General features: G+C 39.0%; 1 long non-coding RNA gene across 1 annotated transcript; it reads left to right on the top strand.

The window, feature by feature from the left end:
- Positions 1-1,862: 1,862 nt before the first annotated feature.
- Positions 1,863-17,223, top strand: LOC309653677. Its single transcript, XR_014259357.1, has 3 exons — positions 1,863-2,044; positions 2,540-2,658; positions 16,621-17,223. It is a non-coding gene; the product is annotated as an uncharacterized lncRNA (long non-coding RNA).
- Positions 17,224-17,649: the final 426 nt, after the last annotated feature.

Genomic DNA, 17,649 nt, shown 5'->3' on the forward strand with positions numbered 1-17,649 from the left:
AGTATATACAATAAACACATACATATATACACACATAAAATGCAGTTTGTATATATACAGTATGTATACACACATATACACATAATATATACAATACACACATACATATACACTATACATACACACATATAAAATGCATAGTTTGTATATATACAGTATGTACACATACGTATAACATATGCAATATACACACCTAGGTACATATATATCATACATATATACACACATACAAAGATATTTAGGTGTGCATATAGACAGTATACATACATACACATATAATATATGCAATACATACACGTACATACATATAGACACACATATACACCTACATATAAAAGCATATAGCATAAAAATATATATGTACTGTATATAGAAATTCATCGTATATATACATACATATATCATATATATAAGATATATACACATACATATATACAATGTATACACACACACACACCTATATGTAAATATGCGCATGGACATACACATATAAATTCATACGCAAGTGTGTATATAATAGTATATTCATATATACATATAATACCTAGAAACATATACACATGCAGGTATACAACAGATATACACACCTATATATAAATATACACTGTATACATACATACATACAGTGTACATACACTGTCTATATACACACACCCATAAATCAATATATGGGTGTGTGTATATATACAGCATGTTCACATTTATAATATGTATACTATATATATATATACACATACATACATGTATACAATATATACACACAAATATATAGGCTTGTATGTATACTGTATATAGTACTTACACATATACTACAAACGCACGCACATATAAACATATGTGTATACATATATATAATATGTATACACACATATACAAATTAATAGGCTTGTATATATTCAGTATTTTTACATATATAGTTTTGTTTTAAGGAGTTGACTCATGTGACCGTGAGGCAGGCAAGTCAGGGCAGGACTCTGGGCTGGAGACACAGGGAAGAGCTGATGTGCCAAGGCCATTGGAGGAACAGTTCCCTCTTTCTACGGAACCTCATTTTTCTCTCCAGTCCTTCAACTGATGGACGAGGCCCACCCACGCCACGGCATTGACAATCTCCTTTATGCAAAGTGGTCCAATTTCAGTGTTCATCTCTTCTGAAAAATACCTTCCTGGCCACATCTGGAATAATGTTTGTGGTTGCCGGGGCCCCACGCAGTGCGCACATGAGATTAACCATCCCCGTGGCGATGACACTTTATTTTCTCCCTTGACCATTGTCACTACTATTCCAATTAAAATGGCAGCGCCATGAGGGCAGGGCATTTCCTTTTTTGCCAGTACTGAGCGTCCAGGTCTGGTGCCTAGCATAGGCTAAATACACAGCATTTTTGTGAACAGAAGCCAGGATTCCGGCTGCCATATTTAATGAGGAATTATAGTCTTATTATTGGGGGGGAGGTGTCACGGTACGTCAAGGGCGGGAGTCGAACCCGCCACCCCAGGCCCCGAGGGGTCTCCCCGGGTCTCCACTTCGGGCCGGTGGGTGTGGCCGGGGGCAGCTGAAGACGTGCGTGCGTGCTTGCGTGCGTACGTGCGTGCGTGCGTTCGTACGTGCGTGCGTGCGTGCGAGGGGGCGGGTCCACGGGGCGGGAGGCGCTCGCTGCGAGTGAGTGGTTCAGCTGGCCCCCGGCTCATTGTGCTTGCCTCACGCCGGCCCCAGTTGGCAGCAGCGCTGGAGGCCCCGGGCCTGTGACCACAAAGAGGGAGCCGGGGGCCGGACGGGAGCAGGCCGCCGGCGGCGGCGGCGGCGGCGGCGGCGGCGGCGGCGGCGCGGCGGCGGCGCCGGCTGAGGCCCAGGCCAGGCTCCCTCCCCTCAGCCTCCCGCCCGCCCGCCTGTCCCGCCCCCGCCGGCGGCGCCCCGCCCCTCCCCCAACCGCCAGACTAGCCTGGTGCGGGGGCCGCGCGCGAAAACGTGGGGGAGAAGCTGAGGCTGGAGTCGCCCGTGGTGGCCGAGCCCGCCGTCTACCCATGGCTGCTGCTGGTCTACGTGAGTGCCGCCCGTCCCCTCTTCCTGGACCTCCACCTCTCTTCCCCCAGGGCGCGCGCTGAGCCCACCGAGAAACGGAGCGACTCGAGTCGCCAGACCCTCTTTGGAGCCCCCCTTCCCGCCCTGCCTGCTTCTCCGCGGCCGTTTCCAGCCCCCGTGCGCAGGGTGGGCAGAGGGGAGCCGGGGCCGGCCGGGGGCACAGACTCGGCCGCGGGGACCCCGCGCTTCCGAGGGTCGCCCGAGCCGGTCTGCCGTTGGCCCTGTAGGGCTGGGGACCCCGGTCCCCCCCCACCGGCCTGAACTGCTGGCGGGCTTGCCCTTCCGTACTTTATGATCTGACACGTCGGGTTTCTTTTTCCTGGCCAGCTTTACCATTACCTGCCCAGCTTTCCCAGCATCCCCTGATAATGTGTTAGATATTCAAGTTTTAGGGCCCGGTCCCAGCCCTATGGAATCAGCAACTCTGGTGGGGCTCAGTGATCTCTGTTACAACAGACCCTCCAGATGATTTTTATTCACCTTAAAGTTTGAAAATATCTGCATTGTCAGCTGGCCAAAGCATCCACCAGCAGGTGAAGGGGAGTGGCGCCTGGAAAAGATAGGGACTAGCCAAGGTAAGTACAGTAGCATTTGCCATGGTAGTAATGGAGAATGCCTTTTCTCCACTGGTTGGCACAGACTAGTAGTATCTGGGAGCAGTGGCAGGGTTATTTCGGATGCTTTACATTGCAATGTAGAGTGACCGCTGTCCTGGTTTGCCAGGGACTTCCCCTGTGTGAGCACTTAAAATCTCATCCTGGCAAACCCCTTAGCCTTGGGTTTGAAAAACTTAGGGAATAACATGAAATTTAGGGGAAACATGATCTAGGTTTTGGGCAAGTCACAAGTGCTAATTAAAGCTAAGCAAGTATGGACAACATCTAGCCTCCTTTACCCCTTTGCGGGGAGGTAAATCTTGATTGGGTGAGAGGACTTATTGTTAAGAGATCTTTGTAGAAACATCCCCTTCTGCTTAGTCCGCTGGTTCTCGGTTCTGGCTAGACATTGGCATCGTCTGAGGAGAGTTAAAATGATTGTATTGGTCTAGCATGACCAACCGTCGGTGTGAGGGTTTTTAAAAAGTGCTTCAGAGGATTCTAATGTGCAGCCAAATTTAGGTGCCACTGCTTAAGCTTTTGAACCGCTGCTACGTATTTTCACCTCATCTTGCTGTGAGAATATCCAACTGTAGTTGAGGTTTGTTTTTTTTCTTTTTCTTTTTTTAACTGTCTTATTATAAGATTTACTGTCTTAAATAAGATTGAATGTACAGAAACTCCTGCTAGTCCATCTGGTATAGCTGGATACCCGGAGTAATATCGTTAAGATATGTACCATTTAAGTATTGTGACTGGCCTTTTAAAAATTAACATATGCATTAAATTAGTATTGATAGTATAGATCTCTTTCGAAGTTGTCATGTTGGGGAGCTATACCTCTAATCTGCTGCCATTGCTAAATATCTGGACACCTCTTATTAGGAATTGCTTTAAAAAATCTTTAGGGATTAAAACCAAGATTGCTGTATTATTTGTACTGGGACCACAAAAACCTCACGAAGTTCCCCTGCTGTACCTTCTACCCCCATCTCTAACCCTTGGCAACTTCTAATCTGTTCTCCATCTCCACAGTTTTGTTATTTTAAGAATAATATGTAAACATAATCATGAATTACTTAATCTTCGGAGATTGGCTTTTAAAAAATTTTCCCTCGGCATCATTCCCTTGAAGTTCATTTCAATTTTTGCATATATTAATAATTTGTTCCTTGTTGTTGCTCGGTAGTATTCTATCATAAGATTTTATCACAATTTGTTTCAACATTCACCCATTGAAAGACATTTGGGTAGTTGCCAGTTTTCGGCTATTAGAAATAAAACTGCTATGAACATTTATGTGTAAGTTTCTGTGGGAACTTCATTAAGTTTTTGTTTCTTTTGGATAAATGCTCAAGAGTACAATTACTGCATTGTAGGGTGAATCTACTTTTAGGATTAAAAGAGACTGTCAAGCTGTTTCTCAGAGTGGCTAAACCATTTTATTTTCCCACCAGTGATGTGATATAATTTTTCTACGTACTCGCTAGCATTTGATGTTGTCACTATACTTTAATTTTAGTTATTCTCTGATATCTCATTATGGTCTTAATTTGCATTTCCCTGACGGCTAACGATGTTGAACATCTTTTCATGTGCTTCTTTGCCATGTGTATATTCTCTTCCATGAAATGTCTGTTCCTGTCTTCTGACTATTTTCTAGTTGGATTTTTTTAAGTTGTTTGGAGAGTTCTTTGTATATTATAGATACAAGTCATTTGTCTCCTATGGGGTTTTCAAATATGTTTTCCCACTGTGTAATTTGAGTTTTCATCCACTTAAAAGGATCTTCTATGAAGCATTTTTAACTTATTTTGATGAGATCCAATTTATCAGTTTTTGCTTTTATTGATCATACTTTCGGTGTCAAGTCTAAGAATTATTCACCTAGTTCTAGATGCCAAAGATTTTCTCCTATTTTTTTTTTCTAAAACTGTCCTGCTTTTACATTTAAGATTATGATCCACTTTGATTTAATTTTTGTGTAAGATGTGTAAGGTTTAGGTTAAGGTTCATTGTTTGTTTGTTTGTTTTTGTCGAGGGATGTCCAACTGTTTCAGTACCATTTTTTGAAAAGTCTATTCTTCCCTGATAGCTTTTGCACTGCTGTCAAAACCAAGTTAAATGTATTTGTGTCGGTCTATTTCTGGGTTCTCTGTTCCATTCCATTGATCTGTGTATCTACCCTCCATCATTATGGCGAAATCTTGAAATTGGGTAGATTAATTCCTCCCATTTTAATCTTCCTTTACAAATTGTTTTAGCTATTCTTCAGCCTCTTCCTACCATATAAATCTTAGAATAAGCTTGTCTATATCCACAAAAACCTTGAGGGCATTTTAAGAGTAATTGTGTTAAGCCTGTTAACTTGGGGAGAATTGACATCTTTATTATGTTGTGTTTTCTAATCCATGAACAAGGTATGTCTCCCTATTTGTTTGGGACTTTTAAAATTTTCTTCATCAGCATTTTGTAATTTTCAGTATAGAGGTCCTATAAATGTCTTATTGGGCTTCTATTTAAGTATTTATTTAGGTCAGTTGTAAATGGCATCACATATTTTTATTTAAGCTTCTACACATTTGTTATTAATATGTAATTTGATAAAATTGTGTGGATCTTGTACTCTAAAACATTTACAAACGAATATTATTTCTCAAGCTTTTTGTGGATTCCTTGGTATTTTCTCCATTTAGATTATCATCTCATCTTCAGATATAGACAGTTTTAGTTTTCCTTATTCAATATAATAGGATATATTACTATTCAACATTCAGTAGGATATATTCCTTCCTATTCAACATAGTAGGAATAGTTCTTTCATCTTTTAAATAAACTTTTTAAAAATTTAACTGTTAAATTTATCTATTTATTTATTTTTGCTTTATTTTCTTACTAGAACCTCCAGTAATATATTTAATAAAAGTGGTGAGAGCAGATATCGGTGCCTTGTTTCTGATCTTACAGAGAAAGCGTTCAGTCTTTCACAGTTAAATATAATGTCGGTATAGGTTGTTTGTAGATCATCTTTATGAGTTTCAGTATGTTCCTTTTCTATTCCTAGTTTGCTTGGAGTTTTTTTTCTTCTTTTTTTAAAATCATGAATGGGATTGGATTTTATCAAATGCTTTCTCTGCATTAATGATTAGGATCACATGACTTTTCCCCCTTAATCTGTTGGATATGGTAGATTACATTGTTTGATTTTCAAATATTTAACCAACTTTGCATAACTGGAATAAATACCGCTTGGTCATGGTATATTATTCTTTTTATATATTTCTGGATTTAATTTGCTAATATTTGGCTGAGGATTTTTACAGCCAATTTCATAAAAAATACTGGGCTGTAGTTTTCTTCTTTCTATACTGTCCCAGTCTGGTTTTGGTATCAAGGTAATACTGGCTTCATAAAATTAATTAGGAACTGTTCCCTCTACTTCCGTTTCTTATCAAGTCATGTAAAATTGGTGTTAATGCTTTAAGTCTTGGGTAAAAGTGAAACATCTAAGCCTGAATATTTCTTTTGGGAGTTTTTAAATGAAAAATCAGTGTTTCTCATAGTTACAGGAAAATTGAGATTGTCTCTTTCATCTTGGCTGAGTTTTGGTAATTTTGGGTGTAGACGCATTGGTCCATTTCATCCACAGTTTTGAATTTATAGTGTAGACTTGTTCATAATAACGTGTCCCTTATTAACCTGCAGGATATGTCATGGTATCCCTGGTTGCATTTCTGATATCTGTGATTTGTGCCATCTCTCTTTTTATCTTTATCAGTCTTGCTACATCTTTCTTGATTAGATTGTTTATTTTGAAGAACCAGCCTTTTGTTTCATTGATTTCCTCCCCCCCCCCATTTTCCTGTTTTTAGTTTCATGGATTTTTGTTTCATCTTTATTATTTCCTTCTTTCTGCTTGTTTAGTGTTTTTTCCTCTTCCGTTTTTACTATTTTAATATAGAAAATTAGACTATTTCTTTGAAATATTTTCTTTCCCAATTTAGTGCTATAAACTTGCCTTTCAGCATTGCTTTCACTTCATTCCACAAACGTTGATCTGTTATATCTCCATTTTCTTTTATTCTATGCATTTAAAATTTTTTCCTTGACTTTTTACCCATGAGTTATTTGGAATTGTGATGTTTAGTTTTCATGTGATTGAAGATTTTCCTGTTGTCTTTCTGTTATTGATTTCTAGTCTGGTTCCATTATGGCTAGAGAACATACTCTCTCTGATTTTAATTCTTTTAAATCTGCTAATGTTTTTTTATCACCCAGTGTATGGTATATGAGTGAATGTTCCATGGACACTTGAATATGTATTCTGCTTTTATTGAGTGTGTTCTTTAAATGTCAGTTATATCCTGTTGATTGATGATGTTTTCAGTTCTTCCATACCCTTGCTGATTTTTCTCTCTGGGAGTTCTATAAATTGCTGTGTTGAAGTCTCAAATAATAATTGTGGATTTGAAATTTTCTCCTTTTACCTTTTTCAGTGTTTGCTTCATGTGTTTTGAAGTTCTGTTGTTTGGTGCACACGCATTTAGTATCACTAGGTCATCTAGGTGGATTATTCCTGTTATCTTTATGTAATGACCCTCTTTGCCCCTAATAATTTCCTTTGCTCTGAAATCTACTTTATCTGATATTAATATAGCCATTTCTGCTTTTTCTGATGAATGTTCACATGATATACCTTTTTCATCCTTTTACTCTGAACTACCAATATCATGATGTTTAAAGTAAGCTTCTTATAGACAGTATATAGTTGGATCATGCTTGTGATTTTTTCATCTACTCTTCCAATGTCTGTCTTTGACTTGGCTATTTAGATCATTTACAGTTAATGTAACGATTGCTATGTTAAAGATGAGGTCTAGCATTTTATTTTTTTTATGTTTATTTTTTATTTTATTTTTTTCACACACACACACACTGTATTTTATTTTTACAAGAGATAAATAGACTGACAACAAGCATTCTACATGGATGACCACAACAAAAGCAACAATGATTGCAATTACCAAACATGAAACACACTCATGCTATGTCATAATATTGACATTCAGTCCAGTAATCCTCCACTGTAACAGCTCCTTTACTTTGCAGTGAAAATTGATTTGTATATTCTTTGCCTCTGAGTCCTTGTGAGATTTTTTTTTAATTCAGACGGAAAGTCACAAAAATTATACTCATCCTCATCAGTTCACTCAGTCCCATGTAATTAAATTTTTTTTCATCTTGATCTTTTGTTAGCACTTTTATGAGTTCATCAGTTTTTCATTAGAGTTCTGAAAATGCTTATTCATTCAGTTCAGTAGTACAGTCAGTTACCAGAAACCTGTACTTGTCAGAGTCTTTTCCATGAATTTCTTGAAGATGAAACCCTTTTATAGGAACATATTTGCCAAAGCATCAGAGTACACCCAGAACTGTCTGTAAATGAGAAAAGACTTAAAAATGACCACAGTTAAAGATTTGATGAAAGTTCATAATAATGCAGTTGACAAGAAAATTAGTTATTTCTGAGATATACATTTTAAAGTAATAACTAGGATTATTACTTATAACATTATACCAGAACATATAAGATTTTTAGAAATTTCATGTAATGTCTGAAACATTTATATTAACATATTTCCATACATATTTCAATACAAATACAAATATAAGATTTTTAGAAATTTCATGTAATGTCTGAAACATTTATATTAACATATTTCCATACAAATAACCCAATGAAAGTTTAGTATTAGTTGTTTTGTTTGTTTGTTTTTTTATACTGCAGGTTCTTATTAGGCATCAATTTTATACACATCAGTGTATACATGTCAATCCCAATCGCCCAATTCAGCACACCACCATCCCCACCCCACCGCAGTTTACCATTTTATTTTTTGTTTTGTCTTTTACCTCAGTTTCTCAATCCTGTGTTTCTCTTATTTTGCCTTCTTGTGGGTTACTTAAACATTTTTTAATAAGTCCATTTTAATCTAATTTATTTATAATCGTTTGTGGATACTGTTTGTATAGTTTTCTTAGTGGTTGCTTTTGGCATTACACTATACATATGTAACTTATCATAGCCTACTGGAATCAGTGGTTTATTACTTCAAGTGAAGTTTCAAAATTTTACTTCCATTTAGGTCTCTTAATAGTCCCCAGTTTTAAAGTATGATTTTCTGTAGTATTTCCTTTATATACATTGAGAACCACATCAGATGGTGTCATAATTTTTGCTTTGACCATCAGAGGGAATTTAAGAAACTCATGAGGCTAATGATAGTCTCTTATATTTATCCCACTTGTTTTCACCCATTCCATTGTTCCCCTTTTCTTTCTGAAGTTGCCAGTCTTCTGTTATTTTTTTTTATGTTTGCATAACAGTAGGTGATATCTGGGCTTTCCAGTGCCATTGGATATGAGTTTCAGGAAACACTGAGCCTGGCTCACTTAATGCTACTGAGTTGGAGGGTTTGTATACGTTGGGCCTGTTGGCACAGCAGATGCTAGCAGATTAGACTAATGCTGATGGGACTAGTGCCACAGGAGGATGCATTCCCATTCAGGCTATGCTGCTGCTACAGTAGATCAAATCCCCCTCTACCCCAAGTGTGGGGCAGTGACCTGCTGCTGTCACTGCTTCTTTATTAGGCTGCTTTCGCCTCAGGTGTGTGGTGGGATCCCTTGGAAGCTGCTGCTGCTGTCAATCACAGGGTTAAATTCATTTTAGAAATACTTAAATATAAATATATAGCCTGGCTCTTGTAGGACCTCTGTATTTGTTTTTTTATTGCTTTCATACGAATTACCACAAATTGAGTGACTCAAAACATCGTAAATTTATTACCTTACAAGTCTGACATTGGTCTCAATTGAGTAAAGTAAAAGTGTTGGCAGGATCGACAGATGAATGGATAAAGCTGTGGCACATATATACAATGGAATATTACTCAGCCATAAAAAGAAATGAAATTGAGTTATTTGTAGTGAGGGGGATTGACCTAGAGACTGTCATACAGAGTGAAGTAAGTCAGAAAGAGAAAAACAAATACCGTATGCTAACACATATATATGGAATCTAAAAAAAAAAGAAAAAAATGGTTATGAAGAACCTAGGGGCAGGACAGGAATAAAGACTCAGCCATAGAGAATGGACTTGAGGACACAGGGAGGGGGAAGGGTAATCTGGGATGAAGTGAGAGAGTGGCATGGACATATATATACTACCAAATGTAAAATAAATAGCTAGTGGGAAGCAGCCACAAAGCACAGGGAGTGGAATCCTGCAGTGTTTGCTGATGGGTCATTTTGGAAGAGCTGACTTTCAGTCTGAAGCTCTGCCTGTTTGCATCTGAAGAATCTGCATTTAAGGAGAGGGTGTATGAGGAAGGGGGTGTATGAGGGACAAAGGTGTCCTGGGTGCAGATGAGCCAGGACCTGACCAGCTGCCTTTTGGGTCCTCTGGTCCCATCTCTTGGTCTGTGCCTCATCTGCATCATCACTGTCCCCGCTGGCACCCCTGGGGTGTTGTTGTCTGAGTGAGATTTCCCTGGTGCCCCTGCTCTCCTCCCCTCCTCCTGCTGGTTGGGGAGGGAACTGCTTGTTGTGTGGTCTGTACTCCTGAGGCACGAAGGACCCTGTAGCATGGACCTGCAGAGTGTGGGATGTGGTCCCAAGAGCATGGGGCCCACATAGGACACAACATCGGGGCATGACCAGTATTAGGGCTGCCTCATCACTGACAGGGAATGTTGTCCAGATCGTGCTCGGGAGGGTGTGGTGGGTGGCCTGGGACCCTAGAGGCCCCATTCCTATCCTGGAGCTTGGAGAGTGCATCCCCATGGGCTCCAGATTCACCCCATATCTCAGCCATATCCCTCTGTCCTGTCTTTGAACTCAGGAAAACGAGTTCTCTTGTCCACAACATAGGCCTGGTCCTGTTGGTATTAGGATTCTTTAAGTTAGGCATCCTGGGATAGCTCTTTTTAGGCCTGAGAAGGAACAACTCAGGAGTGTACAACAATTTCAGATGAAACTAATATTCAATGACTATCTCTAACTACTCGGTTGTTGACTTCTATTAGTCATTATTCTCCTGGTTTTAGCTCTGATGTGGGGATTACAGAGGAGTCAACATTTAAATCTTCATAATCTGTGTATTTGTAGCTTCAGTATCATTACTGACCCATAGTTTTTTATGGTTTGGGAAGAGTTATTGATTTCATGTGTCATGTAAAGGATTCACAATGATGATAGGGCAATTAAGATTACAATAATGGCTAGTAAATTGTTCACATTTTCTCTACCTGTGCATCTATTGTATGCAAGTGAGTTAGTTTAGATGTCAATATTAGTGAAATGATATAGAGGACTAGAGAACTTATTTTAAAAATCACTATTAATGTGTGATGATGAAAATGTAAAAGTTCTTCCATAATCGGTGATGTTGTATCTTGAGAGCCTAGATGAAAGTGATATGCCTTAGTAATATACAGGATTTTAGCCTATGATTTAACTTTGACAAAGCTACATCACTTTTTACTTTTATCTCATTTATTGAGAAAGACATAATTGTTATGGTGTTGGCTTGAAACTGGTTGAAAAGGACTTGAGTCCTTCCTTATTTCACATTTACATAGGTAGGATCTTGAAACATAGGATATGGTGGAGGGCATTCGTGTAACCATTCTAGGTTAGGAGTAGCAATTTCCACTGCTAAGACTTCTTGTTTAGATGCAAATGCTTTTCAAAGTATGAAGATTATTAGCATTACTGCTGCTACGGAGATGAATGAGCCTAAAGATAAAATATTTCATGTTGTGTGTGCCTCAGGGTACTCAGACTAACGTAGTGACATCCCTGAGAGGCCAAGAAAGTGCTGCAGGAAGTCATATTTACTACTACAAATATACTTGTGAAGTGAATTTTTGCTCATGCTGAGTTAACTGTATAACCTGAGAATAGTGGGAATCAGTGTAGGAAGCCTCCTATAATAGTGAAGACTGCTCCCATGGACATTAGGTCACGGAAGTGTGCTACTACATAGTATGTATCCTGGAGGACAATGTCTGGGGATGAGTTGGCTAAGATGATTCCTGTCAAACCACCTACTGTAAAAAGAAAAACTAAAGCCTAAAACTCATAGTATAGTGGGAGGTCATATAATATTACCTCCGTGAACAGTTGCTAACCAGGGACTTCCCTGGTGACGCAGTGGTTATGAATTCGCCTGCCAATGCAGGGGACATGGGTTCGAGCCCTCGTCTGGGAAGATTCCGCATGGCGCGGAGCAAAAAGCCCATGCACCACAACTACTGAGCTGCCCTCTAGAGCCTGCAAGCCACAACTACTGAAGCCCACACGCCTAGAGGCCGTGCTCTGCAACAAGAGAAGCCACTGCAATGAAAAGGCCGTGCACCGCAACCAGAGAAAGCCCACGTGCAGCAACCAAGACCCAACGCAGCCAAAAAAAAAAAGAAACGAGAAAGAAAACTTAAATAAAGAGTTGCTAATCAGCTAGATACTTTTACTCCTGTAGGGATAGAAGTAATTACGGTAGCTGATGCAAAGTATGCTCCTGAGTCGACAGCTATCCCTATGGTAAACATATGATGGGCCCACAAGAGAAATCCTAAAAAGCCAGTGGACGTGACTCATACTAGTCCCAAATAGCTGAAAGGCACTTTTTGTCCTAAATAGTATGTAATGATATGTGAGATTATAACAAAGCCTGGTAGGCCATGAATACAGACTTCAGGGTGACCAAAGAGTCAGAATAGGTGTTGGTATAGGATTCAGTCTCCTCCTGCAGGGTCAAAGAAAGTAGTGTTTAGATTTCTGTCTCTTAACAATATGGCAATTCTGGCTGCTCAGACTGAGAGTGGTAATTATAGTAATATGGCTATAGTTGGGAAAGATTAAACAAATACTGGTGTTTGGTATTGGGATATGACTGATAGTTTTGTATTAAAGACTATAGTAATAAAAGTAATAGCACCAAGAATTGAAGAGACACCTGCTAAATGTAAGGAGAAAATGGTTAGATCGACAGAGGCTCCTTCATGGGCCAGATTGCAGGCTAGAGCTGAATATAGGGTTCCACTTGTACCAGAACCAGCTTCTACTATTGGTGATATGAGTAAGAGTAAGAATGATGGGGGAAGTAGTCAAAAGTTTATATGATGTACTGGGGGAAATGCTACCTCAGGTGCCCCAGTTATTAGTGGCCCAAGTCAGTTTTCAAATCCTGAAATCATAATGGGTACAACTATAAAGAAAATTATTACAAGTGCAGGGACTGTTATGACTACCTTACAGATTTGGGCATCTCCAAGTAGCGCTCCAGGTTAGCATAGGTCAGCCAGGATTAATATACTTAAGGCGCTGCCTGCTACTCCAGCTCAAGCACCAAATAGTAAAGATAAAATGCCGATATCTTTGTGATTTGTTGAAAATAATCAGCAGTGTATGAACAGAGGTAAAATGACTGAGCTAGCATTCGACTGTAAATCTAAAGACAGAGATTGAGCCCTCTTTCTGGCAAACCCTGTGGTGAATCAACAGATTGAATTGTAACTTGAGAGAAGCAGCTTCAATTCTGCCGGTGATTTTCCTGCCTTTTTTTTTCTTCTTTTTTCTTTCTCAAAGGGAGGAGAAGTAGATTGAAGCCAGTTGACTAGAGGATTTGCCTGTTAACTAAAATTTCCTGGGGTTAAAACTCATCAATCTCGTAAGGATTTGGCTTAATTACAGTGTTTGCTTTGCATTCAATTGATATAGGAGAAAGTCCTGCAGTCCTTATTTTTAGAAATTAAGTAAATTGTACTTGTTTAGGGTTTTGAAAGCTCTTGGTCTAAGCTAACCTAAATTCCTAGTCCAGCACTGATAGGATGGGTGTTATGGGTAGTAATCGTGTGGCTATTATGATGAGTAATGATAGGAAAGTTATTTGTTTTGTATGTTCAAATTGTTGTACTTTTGTGTTGTTTAATGAAGGGAATATAGTTAGTGATGTGGGTTATGTTAGCTGCAAGTAGAAGTATATGCTGAGGACTGCTGTGATGGCTATTAGTGTTGGTAGAATGATGTTATCATTTTTGTTATCTCTTGGATAATTATTCATTTGGGTCAAAACCCTGATAATGGTGGGCGACCTCCTAATGACACTATAATGCTGAGGATAAGGATCCTGATGGGAGGTGTTTTATCTCATGTGTGTGATAATGATACCCTTGTAGTACATGATCTGGGTATAAATAGGAAGAAGATAGTGTTGTTATGATATAAATTAGTATGTTTAGGATTGTTATACTTGGAATATACATTATAATAGCTGTTATTCATCCTATATGGGCAACTGATGAGGAGGCTGTAATTTTTTCCAGGTGAGTATGGCTAAGTCTGCCTCAGCGTCCAACTATGATTTATAATATCACTATGATTAACAGTATGTTTAGGTTGATGGATGGTGACATGTGGTATAAAACTGATAGGGGTGCAATTTTGTCATGTTGATAGCATCAGGCCTGCTGTTCATGGAATGCCTTGAGTTACTTCGGGCACTCAGAAGTGAAATGGGGAATGTCCTACTTTTGTGACAAGGACGATTGTCATGATAGTGGATGCTGCTGGATTAAAGATTTTTGTAATCCATTGTGTTCTTTGACCAGAGTATATTAGATTAATGATAATAGCCATTATAAGTAGTATTGATGTGGTGTATTGTTTTAGAAAATATTTGTTGGATGCTTCTGTAGCTTATGGGTTCATGTTTTTTATTAGAATGGGGATACCATTAACCAGTGTGAGCTTGTTACTACAATTATATTTCCTGAAATAATGGTCAGTAGAATGATAGTAAAAAACAATGAGAGTTTATTAGTACAGGAAGGATATACAACAATATTTTGGGGGTATGGGCCTTGAAGCTTTCTTAGAGAACCTTACTATATAGCATTGTGGTGTAATGTGGTAGCATGGAGAATGTAAAATTCTTAGAAATAAGTTCAATTCCAGGAATAAGCGCATTTAAACCTCTATCATTTACTTTATCAAAGTAACTCTTTAGTCAAACATATTTCTTAAGTTTGCTGTGGGTTGCCTGGTATGATGACAGGTAGTGAAAACTCTCATATACATAGGGCTAATGTTAGTAGTAAAAAGATTTTTTATAAGAGATGTATACGTTGATCATATCAAAATTGTGGGTAGGATGCTCGAATTCATCGAAAGGAGATTGTTAGATGTGTTTTAATGATGACTTGGGCTGTATATAATTCTGGCACGTAGGGATTGTCGAATGCTCCTAAAAATAGAATGTTGTGGAAATGTTTATTATAAGGAAATTGACATATTCTCTAGGAAGGACGGGGTGAATGGGCCTGCTACATTTTCTACATTGAAGACATAGACAGGTTTTGATTCTACTTCTGTTAAATCAAGTGGGGCTTCATTGGATTTCTGCTACTGCGGAGATAATCAAATTCTGGGTAGGGGTCAGGAGAAAATTAGTCATAGGTGTTCTTGTGTAATAATTACTGTTGAAAGTGTAAATGATCCATTTAGCATTAGGACTGAGAATAGAATAACTGCCAGCAAGACTTCATATGAGATTGTCTGTGCTACTGTCCGTAGAGCTCCAGTGAGTGAGTATTTTGAATCTGAAGCTCAACCAGATCAGAGGATGGAATAAATGGCTAGGCTTGATATGGCTAATATAAATAGTATGCCTACATTTATATCAATTAGTGGATAAGATATGGGAAGAGGAATTCATGTTGTGAGAGCCAGGGTTAAGGCTAGCATTGGGGCAATAATATATAAATTGATGATGTTGATGGTCATGGTGGTTCTTTAATAAATAATTTGAATGTCTCAGTAATGGGTTGTAATAATCCATAGGGGCTGATGACTTTTGGCCCTTTCTGGATTTGTATATAGCCTAGGATTCTCCATTTAGTTAATATGAGGAATGCTATGGTGAATTAAATTGGGTACTTTGTGAAAGAATGTTGATTATAAATATATTCTTAGGAAGAGAACTTGAACCACTGCAGATAAATGTTTCAGTTTTACCTAATTACCGGGCTCTGCCACCGTAACAAACCCTGTTCTACAGTAGGGTATGTATAAATTAACTGAATGTAGATTATATCATCATTTAGTTTGAAGACATTTTGTAAAGTAAGCCGTATTGCTCTTGTCCTTTCATACTGGAAGAAATCTGCAATAGACAGAAACCAACCAGGATGACTCCAGTCTGAACTCAGATCACGTGAGACTTTAATCGTTGAACAAACAGACAATTAATAGCAGTTATACCATTGAAATGTCGTGATCCAGCATCAAGGTCATAAAACATATTGCTGATATGAACTCCAGAATACAATTACTCTGTTATCCCTAGTAAAACTTGTTCCGTTGATCAGTGGTTTAGAAGAACAGGTGATAAAGCATTTTGACTAGCTGGTCTAGATTTTAATCACTCAGAGGCAGTTTTATTCTCCAAAAAATAAATGGCGCACGGGCTCAAGGCACACCGGCTTCAGTACTTGTGGCACGCAGGCTCAGTAGTTGTGGCCCACTGGCTTAGTTGCTCCGTGGCACGTGGGAAATTCCCAGACCGGGGATCGAACAGGGTCCCCTGCATTGGCAGGCGAAATCCTAACCACTGCATCACCAGGGAAGTCCCAGAATCGCAGTCTCCCTTTTAATATACCTTAAGCCCAAAGAATCCATGGAAAATTGTTACAGAAAATAAGACAAAAAAATATTGTAAGGACTATAACAGAAGCATATAATACACAGTTCATATAGACACATCCCAAGCAGTTACAAAGTATATTAAAAGGGAGGCTGCGATTTTAAAAGAATAAGATAAATTATACCCACAAACTCCCAGTCTTTCCTGAAACATTGCAATCTGAAACCCTATTGTAGGAAGCAGAAGATTCCAGGAGACATTCTACAAATGAAGGACTCTAAACCCTGTGGTTGGAAAAGGAATTCTGGAAGGAAGGTATCCTCACCCAAGGAGAGCAGGTTCCTATACTTCTCTAACATCACACCCCTGTAGAATTCCCATTGATCTTGGTCCAGGCATTGTCACTCCTCTTGAGAGAAATCTATGGCCACATCCTGGAATGGCAGCAGTCCCTGAAATTAAAAGTACACATGCCATGTGGCCATGGGAAGAGTTCATAATGTGACCCAAGAAGAAAACAGCAAGTTAAGAGAACTGGTTTTAATTATAGAAGACTGTCTTCAATTATCCACTAATATATATATATTTACAAAGTAACTTTCTCTACCTTATTTGTAACTACAAGAAAAGAGTATGGCATGTGATCCACAAAACCAGTGTAGAGACTATACTTATCTGGAAAAGAAATGATAGAATGATGGTTTCAACACAGGCATATGCATTTTTGAGTGTTTTATTTATATCAAACTGGATAAAATGTGTGTATTTCTCAGACAGAAAAGACATGTCGAGGTAGAAATGTACCTTTCAACTATTCATGGGTACACAAGTACACTGGGGAGATTTTAAAAGTGCAGATCGTGATTCAGTAGGTCTGGTGGGCCTGAGTTCTGTTTTTTCCTCAAGCTCATTTTTAACTAGTGATGCCACAGTCTCTGATTCATTAACCACAGTTGGGAATAGCAGAGACATAATTAGAAAGGTAAAAATTCATATTTAACTTTGAACTTAAAGTGTTTTATGGATTTTACACCTTTAATAGAATAGTAAGCACAGCAGCAACAATCATTTGTGAATATTTACTATAGACTGTGTATCTTTCTTTCTTGTGTAGGATTCCAGGAAAAAGGCCTGGGCTGCGGCCACAGTGGGCCGGCCCCCCAGGCCGGGCCGCCCCTCCAGGACCCCCAGAAGGGCTCCTGGAGGCTCCAGGCGGCTTCTCCCCCGGCGCCACCCTCCCTCCCGGAAGGCCTGGGGGCAGAGCG

Source organism: Balaenoptera physalus (assembly GCF_965194825.1).
Source record: "Balaenoptera physalus genome assembly, contig: HAP1_SCAFFOLD_825, whole genome shotgun sequence".
Classification (NCBI taxonomy): Eukaryota; Metazoa; Chordata; class Mammalia; order Artiodactyla; family Balaenopteridae; genus Balaenoptera; species Balaenoptera physalus.